A 21261-nucleotide genomic window follows, 5' to 3' on the forward strand; every position below is an offset into this window, starting at 1 on the left:
TAATTTACGAAAATAATAAAAAAACTAAATTTGTGCATCATTTGGAGGTCTCACCCTCTCTTTATTCCTTATGTATGAGCTTTGCAATTAGGATTTACAGGGGTTGTATGAAAAGTTTGATTGTATGCTTGACTTTTCTTTTTTAATTTTTCTATGCTTTGTATAATTGATTTTAATAATAAAATACCTTTCAAAAATAATTTCCCCATGATTTTTATACATACGGTTTAAATCTGTGAAAGTGCACATTTTAAAAAAACATTGAAGAGCAATTGAAACCTCCAAATGATGTTTTGTTTTACTATTTTCGCAATTTGTATACAATTATACAAATTTTAATAGCTCTTACGTTTCTGTGTACTTGGACGGGACACCCTAATGAACATTTATAGTGTTGCTCTTGGTGTAGCCTTGAAAACTCAAGAAGAAAAACTAATACCTATATATGTGGTATGTAAAGGTAATAGAAATACAACCATGAGAATCTAAGTTTAAATGACCTTCAAAAACAGTTATGTAGAATCCTTTTATATATTATATACCGAGTGTCCACAAATTTACAGTATTGCTTTTTTTAAATTGATGTAGCTCGTAACTGATTAAAGCAATCAGAATTTGTTTTTCTCAAGAGACTGCGTGAGGCTTAAACTAAATATTCATTAATGCTTGTTTAAGTTGATTTTCTTATTACTAAGAAAATCAAGTATGACTGAGCTTCTTCAAAAAATCCTTTAGTTGTTATTGACAATAGATAAGCCATGTAATACTAAAAATCTGTAGGCCTAGGCTTAAGCACAACTGCTACAAAAGGGTTAGAAGATCCGAGAAATGACTACATGTTAACAAGGCCATTTATCAACATCTTTTCATATTTTATGGAATAAAACGTATTTATTAGATTTAAACAATCAAATATAAAAGAATCAGGCCTGTGAAATTCATCAATCCTAGTTTTTATATAATTATTTAACTCCAATATCAAGGATATCACAGGCCTCTTTTTTAGGTGAAGGTATACCTCGACTATTTGAATTTTGCTTCTAGAGAATAGGTATAGGGTTATTATATATATCTCTACTAGTAGAGGATGCCTGCGTTGCAGGGCTGAATAGATACAAAGACTGATGGTAGAAGAAAATAGACAAAGAGGGATGTAGAAAAGAACAGATAATGATAATATAGAAAGAAAGCAGGGAAAATAAGTTTTATTTCGGTTTTATTCCTTAGTTATTTTATCCGTCTAAATTTTAAACAGATCTGTTCAACCATTTTTAATTCCATGTGGTGATTACACCAAAAACAGATACCTTTAGGGGGCTCAAGTCCACAAAAAAGAGGATAGTAAAGTCACTGGATGAGACACATATCTTCCTTTTTTTCGAAACAGTGTTGTTGATGCACTTCTTATGACTGTGATAGATCTTGATTAATTTGTATGAAAAGAATGTACCGCAAGTTTGTGGAGAGCCGGTATATAAATAGGTATTCTTCTTGATAAAATGGTAATAAATATCTACATGGGCTTGCATATACAACGTATTACCTTTAATAGCAGAGGACAATTAAAATTTGGCAAAAAATTATAAAGATTATTAATATAAGGTGTAGTCAATATTTGCACTAAATGATGCATAATTAAGTAAATGCAAACTATTATCCGAAATGATGCCCTATTTAATATCATCACAATATATTATTGAAGAATTTATATATATACAGGGCGTTAAAATAAAATCAATTTTCTTATGATACAGCTATCTCATGGCGTCTTTTTTTTTGGCCAGAGTTGCGTCGTGACGAGGATTTTTGTCCAGAACAACATGGAAATTTCAAATTCGGATATCTCAAATGTCTCAAAAGATCGGCCTTGCCTCTGGCAAAAAGACTCAATACAGATCGCTGAAGTGGCTGAGTTGGAACTGCTACGACTTGATGGGGTAGTAAATATGGTCCTCAGCTGTCCAGATCTTAATCTGATAGATTACCTTTTCTATGTTGAATCTAAAAAACATTGAACATTTCATGCCATAAAGAACTCTCTGATTACATCCATCAAGGAGACAATGACAAGAAAGGCAAGGAACGCCTTCTCCTCCTTACTTGCCCAGATCCATGCAATGATTGATGTTGGAGGCAGTTACATAAAATGACCTCTTTTTAAACATGTATATGTACAATTCAAGCCAATTTTCAAGTAAGTCCACCGAAAAATGTGGCCTCGCCCAAAATTTACACCAACACAACTACAATTTGTAAGGATTTTTCTCAAAAGTAAGTCTGGATTATATTTGCACTCTTGGACAAATTATACTTTGTTTCTATGAACAAAGTATCCTTATTAACACTTTGTGTGTGTTGCAAGAGATACTTATTGGGACCAATTTAATTTGAATAAATTAAAAGTTATCCATTTAATTAAACAGAATAACACACGCTATAAAATGGTTAGAGTTGAATGAAAAATTAGATGAATTTTTACTTTCCTAAATCAACTCCTCCAGTCCAACTTCAATGGTGATTTCGTTAGATCTGCAGGTTTTGCCTACACTTTGCATTGGACTTTTCCTCCAATAGAGGTAGTAACGAGTCAGTCTTAGGTAAGAGTTCATTTCCATACTTTTTTGAGATTAGATGATCAACTATTTTAATAATCGGATTCATGCATTGAAATTAGTAGATAAAATGAATTGAGGTTTCTACTGAGGTCTTACAAAAGAAGTAGTGACTGGCTTTTTTTTTTTGTTTTTGTGATTTGATCTAATATAGGGAGGACGTTGCAACTCTATATTGCAACCATTTTTGAGGCAAAGTTGTGTAAGAGTTAGCATGGATGATTTAAAAACATATTCTTGTAAAATATCATTGAGCTTTTCCCATTTGTCTCTTTACAAATCTTAAGTTTTTACCTTTCTTCCAATTTTTTTATTTATTTCTTTCGAATTCGAATTGTTATAAAAAATGGAACATTTGGACCAAACCTTTTGTCAATCATGTCTCTAGTAGAAACTTCTACTGCTGCCTAGAGGATCCAGTTATTGATTATTCGATAACCCTTCTTAAGTTCTTCAACAGAGTTGTTATTTCTTTCTTCATTATAGAACACTGAGTCTCTGAAGACTCATTGGTTGATGATGTCATCCCCTTCCTATAAAAAATCAAAATAATCGAACTAATCATTACTCTACTCTTACTTGTCCTCCACTTTGCATGTTCAAATAAGTCCTGGATTCATAATGGCTTCGATAAGTTGGTTGGGAAAGATCTTAATCTTTTAGAGAATGTAACGCTCTAAATAAATATTCCCTTATCGAATATATATCTTCCTCTCTTGAGGTATTTATTTCAACTCCCCCAAACCAGAGACATGAAAATAAAACACCTCGTTATGTATCGGGCGCCGAACTGGTTCGAAGCTTTCGAGCCACCGAGAAGTTTGGGGACAAAGGAAGCTTTGTCTTGTTAACAGATGGACTCAATGATCAACCTGCTACATAACCTTCACTCCTGCATGGGGTCGGAAGTTTTAGCTAGTTTTTATCTAATCAAATTCTTATTAATATAGTTTTGTTACGCAAAGAAACGAGTTCAGTCGGGTTTTTTTAAAGTATTTTGTTCGTTATGTCAAAAGTGAGTCATATTAGAAGTATTAAAATTTAATCATTGTTCATTTAAAAAAATGCACTTATAGTCATAGATATCGAATCAAGATAAATAGATCTGGACCTCGAAGAAATATCATCATATACTCGTACAGGGTGGACCCAAAATATGTACTCTAAAAAAATAACTTCAAATTAATCTTATATAACACATATAAATTTAAAGATGCCATTGTAAAAATAAGTTGTGATAAATTATTGGAGCAGTTGCTCACGAAGTTTGCTTCATTTTTTTGGTTAATCTTCCTTTACAAGAGAAGTGATAGTAAACTACAGCAAGAAATGTCTCAGTTTTTTGAAGTCTAGGCACGCTTGCAAAAATCCTATTAAGTTATTTCTGTTGAGCCTCTATTCAACCCCTCAAAACTATCGCATTTTAGTCAAAAAAAGATTTGATCCTCCCTTTAGGATCTATTAGATGCACAAACCAGAATCAATGATGGTATAAGGTGCCGTCAGCTGCTCCAGTAGGGTGTTCATTATCTTTATGCTCTCGGGGGTCAGAAATAACAGCATTAAGCCTCCAGCTGTGATCCAATTCTCACTTCAGGTAAGAGACATAGGCCTTTTAACAAGATGGTGCTCACTCCTCGACATCTAATATGATGTTAAAGTGGTATGAAACCTAATCGAGGAAGTGTTAACACCTCAATTTATGTCAGAGCTACTTGTCTTTGTTTTGATAATTGTTTTGTTTCATTTGTTAGTTAAATTTTACATTGTAGCTGGAAATTAGATGAAATATAGAAAAAAAAAGTGCTATGAAACTCATCTCCTTAGGTTTTGGAGCAACACATTTCAGCTTTTAATAGTTCTAATTTGAATCCAAAGGATTTAGAAATCTGGTTCATTTTGGAGGAGAGGTCTGCAAGAAGCTCCATTCTAATTAGATTTACTGAAAGCCACCCTATTTATGCAATAATGTACGATTCCCAAGGAAGGACCTGTGCCTACAGTCACTAGACTCAGGGCTAGTGTTGTGTGAGTCCTTATTTATTCGGGCACAGGTCTTAGAACAGGTCATATCAGTCCTATGGACCGGTCTTCAATACTATCGGTCCTTTGGACTATCAGTACTCAACTAATTAAAAAAACGAAGTTGAGTGACGTCATTAACGATCGAAGTATACAAGTCTTTAGGACCGAGCAGAGAGTGAACTGGACGGGACTTCAGTCGTCAGTCCTAAATAAGCACTAACATAACACTATACAAGGCTGTAATTTCTTCGTAAGGTATTTTGTCATCTATTGCTATGATATTCAATAATGTTTATAGTAAACTTTCGGTTACTATTTATAGAAATAAAAATCTATAAACATTTATTCATTTTACAGTATTTAGGATCTACCTTATATATAACAAACTCTCAAGGGTTTTAACCTTTATAATAATACAAACGTAGACTTTAAAGGAGGTGACTTATCGATTGGTGAGCTGAGAGAGGAATGAAGGGAGGAAGAGATCGGGGAAGGAGGCCTCATTAGATTTATATAGTCACACATGGTACATATTTACATCAATGTTTACTTTATAATACTAACAAATAAAAATAAAACTATGTTTTTTTTCATTCAATTTAACATCTATGTATGTGTTTAACAAACAAACATTTCAAATAAAAATAAAAAGGCTAAGGAGAATGGTTCATGTCTGTTTTTAGACAAGAATTCCATATGTGATAAGTATTTATTTTTATTTTGGAGACTTGAATATAGACATAAGTATGTACTTAATATATGCTTGTATTAAAGTACAGGGTTCAATACACAGATTTTTAATATTCCTTTTATAGATATATATTTCAAAGATTCAAAGGATAAAAATAAAATCATTCCATCACCTTCTTAAGGACTAAAAACCATCTCCACAAAGCATCAATATTAAGGACTTTGTAGCCTTATATCTGTGGGAATCCATATTTAAATATGCTTCTGCTAAAGGGTGATATATATAGAGGAAATAAGATATATCTGGTGGATGACAGTTTTTGGGATTGTGTGGCAGACGTATTTTTGAATTTACAAGGTGGGTAGAAGAGAGTTCAGCTTCTCTAAAAATAGAATAGTCAGGGATCATGGAAATAAAATACCGGGTGCACAACCTATCTTTGCCACCACTTTGGTACGCTCTTTTGAGAAAATGTGGGCACTTAGGCAGCTGAATGTTTTTTTTTTTTGTTAGATAGCTTTGTTACATGTTAATTGCCCCAGTTGAAAAAAAATTGAATTAATTGACGATTTTGTTGTTCCATATATTTGTAGAAGTAACGGAGCCCTCCATTGAATCTGTATCAGGAACCAAGGCATATCTATTGCTTGTACTCTGGAATGTAAGATTAGGAAGGAATTTGAGGCATCTATAAGGGGTTTTAAGGAAACAGCAATGCAGGTGGAGATCAAAAGTAGAAGTGACACTTTTGATTACTTTGTTTCGCCGGACTTTTGGCCTTCAAACTCGCCAGATCTGAATCTGATGGATTTTTTTGGAGAGGTGATGCAACTGAATGATAAACCAATCCGTACACGAAAAAAATCAATTCTATCTATAAATAAACATTTTAATAGTCAATTTATTACAAATCTCTTATATTCAGTCTGGTTGATCAATATATAATTATTTTAATTCAGTATTCACGTCCTCTCCTTAAGCTTCAGGCCAGGTCAAAAAATTATATGGGTTTTTTTTTAAAGGCTTTGTTTTTCAAATTTTCGAACAGATATCTTATTTTTTACTTTTTTAATATGATGTGACTTCTTTTTTTTAAATTAAAATATGGGCCCTTGTATATTTTTTATGTACATAATAAAAAACTTTATTAATTGATAATTTGATTCATTTGTTATGTTTTATTTTTTAATTAACTTTTTGAAAGGGTAAAAAAAAATTTGCTTCCTTTTCCTACATATAAAAAATACCCATGTTAATATCAACTGTCTGTTCTTGGATTTTTTGTAGAGAAAATGAATTGCTGCTATAAGGAAGATATCCTTTTACATTTAAAAGGACAATAGTGCATGAAAATTATCATAATTTATTATTTAAATTCATGTATTTATTTATTTTAAAATGTTTTTTTCGACAATTTATACTCAAGCTAGTATTAAAAAAAGAATATTTTCATTTGAAAACAACTTACGTTGAAATTCAACAAATATTTGGTGATACGCCCTGCTAACCACCACGACTGAAAGGGTGAGTAAGTAATCAAAAATGTATCATGACATAAATATATATATTATACAAACACATGGCCTTGATTATCAACCTAAACTCCCTACATACATGAATAAAAGAAAAGAATGAATCAATCATATAAATAAAAAAAACAAGCATAAAAACATTGCAAATTTTTTTTTACATTTTTAAAAGAAGGAATTACGGGATCTATGGTTTGTTATGATTGCACAATTTGTGGATTCATGTACTACTTGTATCGGGCCTTGATCAAAAGTACCCGAGTACAGTATAAGTAACTTTTTATTTTCCGAACAGATCCTGTACTCAAAGTTTTACAGATCTCAAAAAAGGATCTGAGGGATTTTTCGAAGTTTAAAAGGATTATGAATTGCTTAATAAAGATAGAACGGGTCTGGAATCCGGATCAGAAGTACTCAGGTACGGTATATGTACATTTGTATAATCCAAGATCTGGGATTCGAATAGAATTCGGGTACCCGAACTTTTAAATATCTTAAAAAAGATACCATGGTTTTTACGCTTTTTAAACAGCTAAAATATTGTTCAATAGATAAACTTAGTCCCCAAAAAAATTATAATCTATACTGAATGTAGGATTTCTATTTATCTTGATTATTGCACGGAATGACATCAACATAAACGGATACCCCAAGTGGTTATTCCAATGTTATTATGACAACATTGCTATAATAGCTGATAATTATGTCCAATAGTAATAACATTGGGTTATTAATTGTTTCGGCATCATAAAACAGTATAAATTATACCTTCATTCGGATCCTATTTTATTTACGTCAGACTTAAGGTAGAATGCTCATAAAATTCTAGACAAGTATCCGTCCAATTTGTATGTGGATCCAAATGTTCAGCTACCCAAAAAATGACTCAAATATTTATGTCTAAAGATACAAACCAAACCGGATCTCAGAAAATATGGATATGTCCTATATTTAGTTGAGACTCGGTCCGAACCCGATTTTTCTTGGGTAAGGTCCGTTGTAATTTTATTAAGACCAATATTTCGATCCAGACTGCTGAAAAAAATTTATTCGCTTTTTTTATTGTGAACCAGTAATACACCGATAAAACACTTTCATTTTGAAATATCGTCACTTTGCAATTATTTCCAATCTGGAAACACATACGACGTAATCAACAATTTAAGCATAATATCGCAGTTTTAGGGATCATGGTGACAACTGCTCCAGATATAATATTTTTTGTCAACAATAACTTGGAGATTTCAACTTGGAAGATCACAAATGTATCTGGCGTCCCAATCCGGACCGTGCTAAAGATTTGTAAGTTTCTTCTAGAAACTGATGATCCCAGATCCGTGTTCAGCTGCCAAAAAAGTGGACAAGGAACATTTCAGGAAAGTAAATGATAGTGAATACATTCAAAAAGTTCAGTCCATGATGGATGATCGAGAAAATTGTGATGTTTTGGATGCTGGAGAACGGCATTGGATCTGAAAACAAGGCTCAGCACGTTGTCATGTCTCAGAGAGCTAGCTAAAGGGGCTGAGCGAACACTGCTATGACTTTATTCGTAAGCAAATCTGGTCCACAGTAGTCTAGATATTAATCTGATGGATTATTTTGTCTAGAGCTACGTAGAATTTAAAAACAAAATCAAACATATTATGCAAGCCTCTATAAGGAGACAATTAACAACATGCCAAAAAAAAACTACATCGTCAACGGCTACTACTCTTTCCGGGGCTGGATCCAGGCCATGATTAATGCTGGAGGTTGATACATCAAAGTAGCTCTTTTTCAGCATATATATGTACACTGAAAGACGATATTCAGTAAATCTGCAAAAAAAAAATGGGCCTTAGTAACATTTTAAACGCACCGATTTGATCTTAATACCTGTACATGAAAATGACATTTTACTATCAATGTGAATCCAAACATTTTTTTAGTTCTGTTTATATTAATTCCAACTCTTTTAAAAGCTTCGTTTATTTAAAGGAGTTGGAATTAATATAAACAGATTCATATATGTATAATTTATATTGATTAAACTTGGAAAGATATACGGTTCAAGGTTATATCCTGCTTTTAAAGCTGTGTATGTACGTATTTCATCAAAAAACGAATAATGGTTTATTCCTTTCATTTATGTATTTATAGATATGAGAATGAAAATTATGAATTCAAGGCATCGAAAGATTAATTTAAGGGAAGATTAGCCTGTACATATAAGTGATGTGCAGGTTGACTTTTTCGAACATTGGAGTACCGATTATTTTGATTGTGCCAACACGACCCAAAACATCTTATCTAATTTGACTACTATAGACAAATTTTTTATTTAAGAAATGTCCCATAAACCACTGATGATGAAACTTTTTTTATATGTGATGGAACATTTACAAATATAATTTTTCCTCACCCTCGATTGAAATAAGAACTAGTCACAGTTTTCACAGAAACCAATGTCTCTGTGTTTAATGTAAGTCGTTAAAAAAAGTTCATTACATCAAATTCGAGATAATTTGTTCTATATTTGAAAAAATGTGTGCGAAATTTAAAAATATGTTATGTGTGAGCCTGGACTAGGGGGGCCTTTTTTTCATATAAATAAAACTTGCAGTAGTAACTGGCATTGCCCGGAGTAATTAGGTGTTGACTAACAGACAGCCTTTGCGTTAATTATATTGAAAATAACTTGTGATGTAAATTGTGTGTATTTTTTTATCTCGCCCACTTTTTTCGAATTCGTAATATGAATAATTTTTTTTTCCTTAGCTGTTATAATTATTATTTAGCACCTGAGTAGTGTACTTCCTTCCTGACTACGTTCAATTATAATCAAACCCTGATTGAACATTCGTGTGTGCCCATAAAAGAATGGTGTAACCTTGACGATTTGTAGCAGAGCTACAAATTGATACAGATTGTTGCACTTCGACTAGAATGGAAGATCGAGAGCAGATTCATTCTAGCAAAATGGCCTTGTTTATTTATTTCTCCCCCTCCATCCTAACAGTTGATTGTAGCTGATCTAATGAAACTTCAATACAGATTAACTGCTCTCATTCAAAAAAAAGTTATAATTTACATGATTGCCATGGTTAATTTTTTGGTTTTTTTCTTCACCTGGTCGAAATATAAACGATTTCTATCACTGAAGATATATCCCTAAGAAATTTTAAGTGTTACTCTCCGTTTTTTAAGAGCACTCTCACACGTACCTACTCAATACTTAAATGTTCTCTCGATAAAGATAAAAGAATATTAATAACAGTTTGAGAAAATAAAAAAACATGGCTCCGGTTGCTATACAGCCTCATTGTTAAACCTCATTTAAAGTCTCAATCGTTGTATTTTATTTTATATACAGAGGAGTATAAAAGATGTCCTAGAAAGCATGAGCGAATTTTTCTATTTGGCAATCTGAAAAAGGTTTTTTACTTTACAAAGACGGAGAGTAACAATGAGGCTTTGTTCAGGTGTTATAATTCTAATTCCTTGTTGGACTTGGAGTAGAATTGAGTAATTCAGTCAATATGTCCTTGCTATGTACATAGTTAAATGTGTGTTTATTTTCTTCCTCTCACAGCTGCCTGCAGAAGATATAAAACAACGTCATGTCAGTCAAGCTGCTCTCCTCATAAAAATTCTTCAAATTGTTAGTGGTACAATGTTCATTTTCAGTTTATTTTATTTTACATACGGGCAGACATATTTAATGCAGCATTGTGCATATATAAACTTCCTTTTTCTTTTCTTTTTAATAATAGGTAAAGTTAAGTTTATTAATTTTATTTTGACAGTAAAATTAAACATAAAATAAATAGTCGGTCCAACTGAACGATTTCCATTATTTTATCAACATATTTTATGATTGCCCTTCCAGATAGTGCCTCAACTTCGACGTCCATAGTTCCAAAACAGAATCGTTGGAACCATTGCTTTGATGCTGCATTCGATACGATATTGGGTCCATAAACAACAGACAAAAAAATGTGGCCAGCTACGCCTTTTGTACTTTGATCTTTGTGATACTGAAAAATGTATCGAATTTTCTTTTTTTTACTTCCATTTTGGAACACTGTAACAAGCAACTGGCCCGAATGCAAAACTGTAAATCAACTTTTTTTTAAGTGTACGCTTAGCCTTTAAGCATAGTTTTAGCTTTTTATGATTCAATGTATTAATTGTGAGCTATCCCTCACTAAAGATATCTAGCAAACACGCTTTGAACTTGTTTCTTGACCTAATATGACGTAATGAGCTATAAATGCTCGTTTTTAAAGAATATTTATTGACTACAAACAAACAACAGACATGATATTTAAAGTGTTAAACAAAGTTTATATACGGCCTTTCAAACGGCTATTTTGGTCTAAACACCCAAACCTCAATAGTCAACCGATAATACTGTTATTGTTATTCAAAATGGATGCAAATAGATAAAAAAAAAAAAATTTAATATACATTTGCCAACAATTTGTTCAACTTAAAAAAAGTTATAATATATGGGAGATGTTATTATTGAGAATAATCTTTGATCTCATAAATTTCAGCTTTATTTACATAACATTTTTACACGTAAGAGTGGTAGATTAATTTTTTGTATCTTATTCTTCTTCAATTAATAAATTATATGATCAAACATCTTCAAATAGAATGAAAAGAAATAATTCCACCATTTTTATTCTTATGTGTGTTTTTTTTACGAATTAGTATAACATTTTTTTTATAATCAGATCTATGTATGTGCAATGAACTATCAAAGCGACCGTTGAGTTCAATTGAGCATTCCTTTTTAAGGTTGATTTATTTAAAGGTATACAGATGTCTACATTCTTTATAGAGGATCATAATTGATGCAAGCATAGATTAGAAATGTACATACTAAGCAATTTGATCATAATTAACTTTTATAAGGCTTAACAAAGAATCATGGATTAATCAATGACCCGAAATATTATAATATATAATATTTTCATGATTATTAAAGTTCTTTTTTTCTTAGAGAGTGCTTATATGTTATCACGAAAAAGAATGTTAGAAATTATTTAAACCGCTAAGCAGGGCCTGTTTTAGTGTAAACGGAGCTTAAAGCAAATATAAATGAGCGGGTCTTTGTTTCCTTTTGTAATATTTGATTTGTTTTATTGTCAATAATTTCAATTTTTTAGAATACACTTTTTTTTTTCTAATTACCTTTTTTTTGGAAAAGGTCGATCGATAGAAAAATAAATACATGGAGAAAACTAAGGGATTTCAATATAGCAGTGAGCCCAACTTATTAATTTGGGGACTTGTCCATTTGGGTAAGTTATATCTAAATCCCAGATATAATTTTACTCGCCCGAGAAAAAATCTAATAGGAATTGTGAGTGTTAAATTCTTTCACTGCATACTATGGCTATAGTAGATTAAAATTTAAAATATGCAGCAATGAAGGTCAGCTATGTGAAAGGATAAAAAAGAATGAGACAAATATAACTTGAGATAAAAGTTCCACAGCATACGAATTTTTATTAAGATACGAACTGGTTGAGAGTATTACTTTATGTTATTTTTCCTCTGAGCATAATATAGGTGTAATATAATCTCAAGTTCAACCAGAAGGCAGAAAAGGCAGAAAATGAATGGTTAACTTTTTGTAAGGAAAGATCAATCCATAGATAAATACATTCAAAGGGACAACCAAGGAATTTTGAAAAGCAGTTCAACATTGGAGTTACATTCTGAGAAGACTAGTAAAGTATAATTAAATATCTTATGTCAGATTACAAGTTTTTTAACAATTATACAAATACAACTTGATGAAAATTGAAATAGAGCGTTTTACTAAGGTCAGAAATTGTATCACAATTGAAGGTGACACTTTTCGGGATACTCATGGATATTTTTACAACATAAAAGGAACCAATAAATGTTGATGAAACTTTCCTGGAATACTACTTGATACCAATGAGAAACAGTGATATTTGAATTTAATCTTTATTTCGTATGAAATTTATATATTTGTTCTTTTGTTTTTGATTGAGTTGGTTCCAAAAAAGAAGGATAATTAGAAAAAAAGCTCTGAATATTTCAATTGTAATAGCATTTGTCTACAATATTGAAATAAGGTTTTTAAAAAAAAGAGTTTCTTTGAGTTTTAAATCTACTCGCCTAACATCATTTCATTCATCCAAAGGAAGGATCCTCTCGCATTTGTGAGTAGGCGAGTGTTCAATTATTTCACTGAATAGTAAGGCTGCTGTAGATTAAAAATGAAACAACAGTAATAGCAGCTTAAAAAATAAAATAAAAATTGTTCAGGGCCCAACACATGCTTGTCGCAAGACATCATCTAAAGTCACATTCATTATATTTTATTATATAGAGAGAGGTGTATAAAATATATCCTAGAAAGTGAGATCGGATATTTCTAATTGGCGATCTGAACAAGGTTCTATTATTTTCCAAAGCTGTTACCATCCTTATTCAATCTATGAAGACACAATATCTCATTTTAAAGTAATAACTATTATATTGGGTGTACTTATGTAAGGCTGAGAGAAACAATGATTTATAAGTGTAAATACTTGTTGGATTCGGAGTAGAATTGAGGATCTCGACCTTGAAGATATTCCTTCCCGTATGTCCTTGCTATATACGCATTAAAGTTTGGGTTTATTTTCTTCCTCTCATAACTACTTGCAGCTGATTTAGTACAACGTCATACAGTTAAGCTGCTCTCCTTACAAACACTATTCAACTTGTTAGGACTACCATGTTCATTTTTGGTTTCTTATATTTTAACTTATCATCCTAAAGTACAGTATGTACAAAAATTGATGGTGGTTTTTAAAAAGAATCATGAAACAAGTGATTTTTTTTTTGCCGAAAAACTTTATTTATTTCCCAAATTGACAACCTTTAAGCTTAATACATTTTTTTATGCATTTTGGCATCCCTTCATACAGATTATTCAAAGTATCTGTTGAAATTTTTTCCCAAGCTTTTGTCAGTTTTTTTTAATTCATCCTCTGAAGTTGCTGGAGACTAATCAGGACTTTTGACAGGTCATGTGCCTTTGCCCCAGAAAAGAATCCAAGTTGTCTCAACACCACTTTTGTCCCTTTTGCCAATGTGTCTATTGTTTTGTGATGTTTAAGATAACATTTTCCTCTTCATAGGAGGTTCAGTTTCTTCAGTACGAGACAAAGCTGACATCAGAGACTTGCTGAGGATCTCCGTTATGTAGTAATCGGCCGTCACAGTTTGGTTTCGTGGAATCAGATGAAGATCTCGCACTGCCTGGTGGCAAGGGATTTGGTGTGGATTTTGGGACCTCGAGACATATAATCGATATGTATGCCGACGACGTCACATTGTTGTTAGAAGCTAACTCTGAGGCTCAATTAACTAGACGAATTGAAGTAATTCTGAACTATTTCAAGAAGTATGAAATGAGGTCCGGTTTGAAAATCAACTATAAAAAGACGGTTGTTCTTCCTATTGGTAAATGGAGCCCAAGTATGGCTATTCAAATTGTCAATTGTTCAATTAAGGACACAGTTGAGATATTGGGAATTGTATGGGATTCAAAAGGTGCCTCTTATTCAAACTGGGCATTCCTAAAAAAGTATGTGTGTTCTTCCATTTACCAATGGAGAAGTTTCAATCTTAAAAGAGGATTGACCCATATAATGTCTTACTTATTCCTAATATCCTATATAAGACAACAGCTATTCCCTGGCTTGCTGAGAGAGCAATTGAAGAAGAAGCTTAATATATTTTTCATAGGATCTTTTTACTCTCAATCAAACGACCTAGATCTCTTATGGGTGGATGATTATCTCTGCTCTCAAGAATACTACCTAAAGTCTATCAAAAAGTTCTAATTGACCTTTCAAGACATCCAGAGACTGAGTGGCGAGCTACTATTTCCTCACACCCGATGTACACATGGGTTATCCAGGAACAGATTTTATAAATGATCACTTGGTGGAATTATCTCCATCTTTAGTGGCAGCACATAGGATTATTTCGAAAGGTGCACCGTCATTTTCATCCACTTCCACCATTGTTGTGGTGCGACAGAATTCTAAAAAGAAGTTTTATTTTGAAAACCTATTGGAACCAAAACAGTTAGCATGGTTAGCCTTATCGAGGGGCATTATCTCTTTTCACGATTTGAGCAACGGCTCAATGTTCAATCTGGGAAATTTTTTTATTCACTAAAGAGAGCTGCAGACAATCAACTGATGCCCATTCCATGGCATTTGAGAATGTCTTTTGCATTACATTACAAGGAGGAAGCTGACAAAATTTGCGACGAGTTTTGACAAATATTGGGCCTGCGCATGTCGTGGAAAAAGAGAATCATGTGTTCAATTTTTGAAGTAAAAGTTGGAAAGCGATTAACTTCGCAACTTCAAATATCGTCAGGATTTATATTCTTCAATGCTCCTTGCAAGGACTGTGGAAAATTGTTTAATAGAGTTATTCATGCTTTTGCTGACTGTCCTTCACTACATACCCTGAAAAAAATCTTACTGCTTAACATAAAATGGTTTCTTTGTACTTTGAATTAATTAATATCCCCCAAAAATCTCCTCTTGTACGGATTCTAAACCCCCTTTGAGGTTGAAGCAATAATTTTTGATTCGGAAATATGTTTTGTTTGTCCTCCCCAAGGAGACTGCTTTCTCTTTGCCGGGATTTTATTGCAAATACTTTCTGTGAAAGGGGATGCAAAAAAATTGCCAGAATTTTTTGGTTTCATATGTATATTTTAACAAGTTTGTCTATCCTAAAACCCCTTGACTGCTTTGGTAATTATGCTTAACATTTTATCCCCATTTTTGTGTGTTGTTTCTTCCTCACTAAAGTAGGAAACTATATTACCCAACAATGATGCAGACTCAACGTATGAATAGAAAGGAAACTGCTCGATAAGTTCATTTCCCATAGATGTAAGTACTTTGGTTTTCCAGTTCTAGTAAAGTAGTTTTTACTTCGTCCAGTGATCAAACAATAAATAAAAAGACGTCGTCAGCGAAGTGTATTATCCTCAATGACTTCCTTCCTATTTTAAGACCTTTGATTAATGGATTAGAGATCACTTTTTCATATTCATTATATTAATATAAAAAAATTAATTTTTTATATTACAGATTAATGGCTATAATGAACAAGGAAGGTGATAGCGTCCACTATTTGTTTTTATTTTTGCCAGGCAGATTGAGTATTGAGAAAGATAACCCAAGAATTATAGAAACAGTCTTTACAATGAAAAAAGACTCCTTTTACAAGTTATGTATAAAAATATCAATAAAACAAAAGGTATATGAGTAAAACTGATGCATCAAATGGTGTAAGGGCTTGCATTATCGAAAAAGAACAGAAAAAGTTCTAGGACATATTATAAAAACAACAACTTTTTATGGCAATTTATCATACATATGAATGATATAAAACGTTTATATTAATTGGAGCAAACGCGTTACATAGAACATTGACAGGCTTATGCATTGTTGACCTAGAAATTTATAGTATACGAAGAACAAAAGTGGTGTATTTTGAACAAAGACCGTGTTCAATATAACCAATGAAGGTTTTTAGAGAATCGAAGGGATAAAGGTTGTGATGTAAATTGAATTTTGTAGGTGGCCATTTTTTTGTAATTGGTAATCTTAAGAATGAATTGTCATAATTATATAATTCCTTGAGTAGTGAACATCTTTTCCTGAATAAATTCAATTATATTTAAAACGATATTAAACATTCGTGTGTGCTCATAAAAGACGGAGTGTTACCATGATCGTAGGTTATTAGACTACTGGTAGAATTGACGATCGAGAGCAGAGTCATTCTAGCAATATATACTCATTTATTTATTTCCCTCCTCCCTTGTGTCAAAGCTTATTAAAGCTACTATGCCTCAAAAAAAAAAAAAAAAAAAAAAAAAATTTTTAAATTAGTGAGGGTTAACTTCTTGGTTTTGGTTGTTTTTTTTTAACATTCCCATAATACAAACTATTTTCATCAGTGGGAAAAGGATGCTCAGAGACGCTGTTGATTTTTTTTTATCATTCAATAGTTTGATAGCCCGAATATAATATAATTGCACACAATAATATTGTCTTGCAGTGAAATTTCTAACATTCATATTATTTACAATGATGTTGATTTACGATGAAATTACCCACACAATTTTTTCTTAAAATGGTAATGTACTCCACAATTTACATAAGGACGAGCATATGTAAAATTCCAAGTCAGGACATTTTTTCCCCTCCTCTTTTAGAAGAATAACGAAAGTATCCACGTAAAATTTGATATATGGGTGTCGTTGTGTCAATTCCCTTAATTACATATAGGTAGATATTGTGATGAAAATCTCTTTTATTTTTTAGCTTAACCGTTTTTTAAATTGATAATCTGATAAATCAATTTTCTTTTCCTACGCTGTTGTCATTATTATTATTTAATTCCTTAAAGGTGAACATCATTTTCTACTACATTCAGTAATATTCAAACCCCGACTCAGAGTAGAATTTAAGATCGACATCGGAGTAGTTCTTGCAAATGTCCTTGTTAATTTCATTCTCCTCCTCATCCTTCCACATAATAGCTGATTGCTGCAGCTATAATGAAAATTCTTGAGAGCTGAGCTGTTCTCCCTCAAAAAATCCTCAAATTGTCAGAGTTAGCATGTTGATTTTTGCTTTATTTTTATGATGTCAAAATACAGACGATGTTTGTCACTAGATTTAGGACTTCTGAGTGATTACTCAATCCTTCAAAAAATGGTTCATTTGAACTTTTTCTAGATAAATCGCTCATTTTGACATTTTTTTGGATAATTATCTCTATTTGTCTCTTTTTGCGAGAAAATTGCTCATTTTACTAGTCCAGAATGAAATAAATAGGGAAAATTTTGATTTTAGGTAGATTACAAAGCAGCTTTGGTGATGCTTTGATGTTATTTTTGGAGGAAAACAAACATGCCAAAAAATCTCTTTTTGGAGGGAACACTATGTATATAATGCAATCAGGTTTATCATTACACGATCGAATATGTGTGGAAGCCAGATTCTGACAATATTTAATGAGGGGATTCATTCATTTTTCGTCAAATTTCCCAAGGAGAAGTACTTTTGCACCAATTTTTTTTTTTTTTAATTTAGTTTGAATCTGTAAGGAGTGTTACATCAAGTCTAACAGCTACTACACAGCCTATTTTGAAGAGTTAAAGACAACAATTGTATGTGAATTGAACAAAAGAAAGAAGCACACCCCCTTAAAGATTGCTAGTAAGTTCTTGAAGGTCTTGGAAGTATTTCATCAAAGCTAATTTATAGTTGTTACCACAACTATTACAAATCTTGAAAGAGAAAGAAAACTCAATTATGGTTCTATAAATATACTTGCTGAAACCAAAAAAAAAGATTAAGTAATTTCTGGGGGAAAAAAGACAAAACTCTTTTGAAAAAAAGGGATTTATTGTCAAAAGACCCCTCTCTCCCTCTATGCAATTATGACATTACCTTTTTGTAAATGGTTACAAGTTTTGAAATATTTAGATTACTATGGAACTATATTAATAATATGACTATTTGTTATGAAAGAATTTTTTTTAAACTTTTAGTTATATGTATATTCAAAAATGAAGAAAATGAATAAGGTGTTGTACATAGGACGTCATTCAATTAATATTTTAACCACTTAAAAGTTTAATAACCCTAGATTAGGGTGGCTCGTATTCTGCTTTTAAGAAATCAAGATGGTCATTTGTATTCTCTCATCCTCTGAATTGGTTTTAATAGTGATAATACATTCACATTACCAAAGTAGTTACATTCAAACTTTTGTCTAGGTAGTAAATTTCTCAACATATGCTAGAGTTTCTATTTTTAAACACAATTAAATGAAACCGTGAGTAAATGTAAATGTATCCACTACCAATAATAATATAAGAGTGAACCAAGGAATGGTCTGTTGTAGTACAATAAATATTAAATACGTAATCTAATTGATGTTAAAAAGTATTTAATGCTGTTCAAACTATAAAAACTACTCAACTAGTAAAAGTATTTAATATTGTTCAAACTATAAAAACTACTTAACTAGTAAAAGTTTTTAATAATTGGCAAACAGTCCTGCAATTTCTACGACATCAACGAGTGTCTATTAGACCCTGAAAATCCTAAGGAGTGTTACGGACAGAATTGAATCTGGGCCTGGTTGTATTCTTTTTTTTAACAATATAAGTAGAAAAATGACGTTCAAGCAACTTTTACATTTTTTAAGTATGTTTTGGGCAATTATATTCGTCATTCGTTATATAGCTGGAAAAAAATAAAAAAACAAATTCGTTCACATTTATTAAAATGGAACAAATATTGTACTGTTTTGTGAATAAATCATAAAAACATTCCTACTAAAAGGCACATATAGCTGCCAATTAGCAGCTCAAGCTAATAAATTTAAAGGCTATTACATATTATTATACTTTTTTCTTGTTCATAACTTACTTAAAAGTTAAGTAAATAGAGAAATTGGTTGATTAAGATACACTTGAGTTCTACCGCCACCTTTTACAATCTAAAAAACGATGGAACACCCTATGAAAGCAAATGTTTTTAATAAAATGATTGAGTGAGGAATAACATATGTAGTAGTACGCGAATACATCATAGTTATAAATATAAAATGACTAAAAGTTTTTTAAAAAAATTATCCAAATTATGCCGTTGAACATTTTTAGAAAGTACAAAAAAAATATTCTGACAACTATAATAATTATAGAAAGTGGGGGTGAGTTGCCCGTAAGGTTCCGGCGCCACTGCTTCTGGGTGACTCAAGGAACTAGCTTAGGTCATCCTATGGTGAACCAATTGACAAACAATATAAAGTTCAAAATAAGATATGAGCGGTTTTACCTAGTCTGACTTTATACGCACAAAATTTTTATTCTTAAAAACAAATTTGGTACTGTAACTTTATGTTACAGTAAAATAATTTGAAATTTTCCAAGCTAGTTTTCCAATATGAGAGAGTTTCCGACCTCAACGTGAAGAAGGTAGTAGTAGTCACCTTTCATCTAGCATCTATTGACAGTTATTCAAGACCCTTGGGACGGGCAATTGGACAAAATCGATTATCTGGATGTCATTAAAAAAAAAAAAAAAAATGGATAAAACAGCTACCCAATCTATTTAGCATCTGTTGACAGTTACTCACCAGAATTATTGACTATTTTCACAAAAGCACTCACATCAACTCACTCAAACAACTGTTAAAAAAATAATTGCAAGTCCAAAATGGTTGAAACTTTGGTGAAGTAACTCTCAACAGTTGCTAGATAGATTAGATAAGTTTTTATATAAGAGTCAGAAAAGACCTCGTTTAGACTTTTAAAATATTAAAAAGCTAGGGTTACATGTATTGAAGTCAAAAATATTTTGGAGAGATAAGTTTTATTTGGAAGGGAAGAAAATGGAAGGGGGATACAAGTCAAAGTAAAACATTAAGGTATAAGGGCCACCCTATCTTAAATACATTCATATATGAATGTAGGTATCTGTAGAAAAACATATTTTAATTCATTTATATACGTATAAGCTTGCAAAGTCATGCTTGAAAATATGTATGTTATGTAGAGAAGGAAGGAAAACGCGGAGGTAACGAGGCAGTTGATATTTTTGTCATCATCATTCATATATTTTTGGCTTTTATAAGAATATTATTCTCAGAACCATAAAGGTTCCCCTCACACTAATATTTTACTGACAAATACTCGTTAAATTTATTCGATAAGGATGAGTTTTCAATCTTTTTTATACATACATAATTTACTATAGGAATGTATTTTTTGTTTTTAAATGTGGAAACAGATATACTTGTATTTAAAATCCACATTTTATGACCTATTTTAATAACTCTATGTATACTACAGCTAATGTAGTGAAACAGATTGTAAAAAAGATAATAAGCCATTGAGTCAAATCATGGTCCTTATGTTTTTTATGGGAAGGGATGGGCAGTTCTTTGAGCCCAAGGAGAAGATGGGTGGGAGACTGAATTAAAATCTTTGTTAATAACATCTACCTATTAAAGGATTTTAGAGGAAAATTTGTACTACTAAAGAGGGAATCTGTGCACATAAAAAAGTTTGAATGCGTGTGCTCTTTCTGTTTTTTTATTTATTATTTAATAGGTCGTGTGGGTACTCACTTCTCCAACTGAAGTAAGCATTTGAGCCCTATCTTTAGCATAAATTGATAATACAATAAATATTTCTATGAATTTAAATATCATTATAATATTTCCCATAAACTAATACTATTTTAAATGCAAAAGCTTCTCCTCTTTATAGTAGTAATTCTTTTTCTCCAATCAAAATCCTATAAAATGCAGTTGATATTAACAAGGGTCT

The 21261-nt window shown here is 31.7% G+C and overlaps 1 protein-coding gene and 1 long non-coding RNA gene across 3 annotated transcripts in view; one reads left to right on the forward strand and one right to left on the reverse strand.

Annotated features, from left to right (window-relative positions):
* Window positions 1–21261, forward strand: part of Polr2I (RNA polymerase II subunit RpII15) — a 566921-nt gene that overhangs the window by 98624 nt on the left and 447036 nt on the right. The gene's annotated exons all lie outside the window — the stretch shown is intronic.
* Window positions 1675–3352, reverse strand: LOC139906351 (uncharacterized). The gene is made up of 2 exons (XR_011781829.1): window positions 3192–3352; window positions 1675–3145 (listed from the first exon to the last, which is right to left on the reverse strand). It is a non-coding gene; the product is annotated as an uncharacterized lncRNA (long non-coding RNA).

The sequence above is a fragment of the Lepeophtheirus salmonis genome, chromosome 9 (assembly GCF_016086655.4).
Source record: "Lepeophtheirus salmonis chromosome 9, UVic_Lsal_1.4, whole genome shotgun sequence".
Classification (NCBI taxonomy): Eukaryota; Metazoa; Arthropoda; class Copepoda; order Siphonostomatoida; family Caligidae; genus Lepeophtheirus; species Lepeophtheirus salmonis.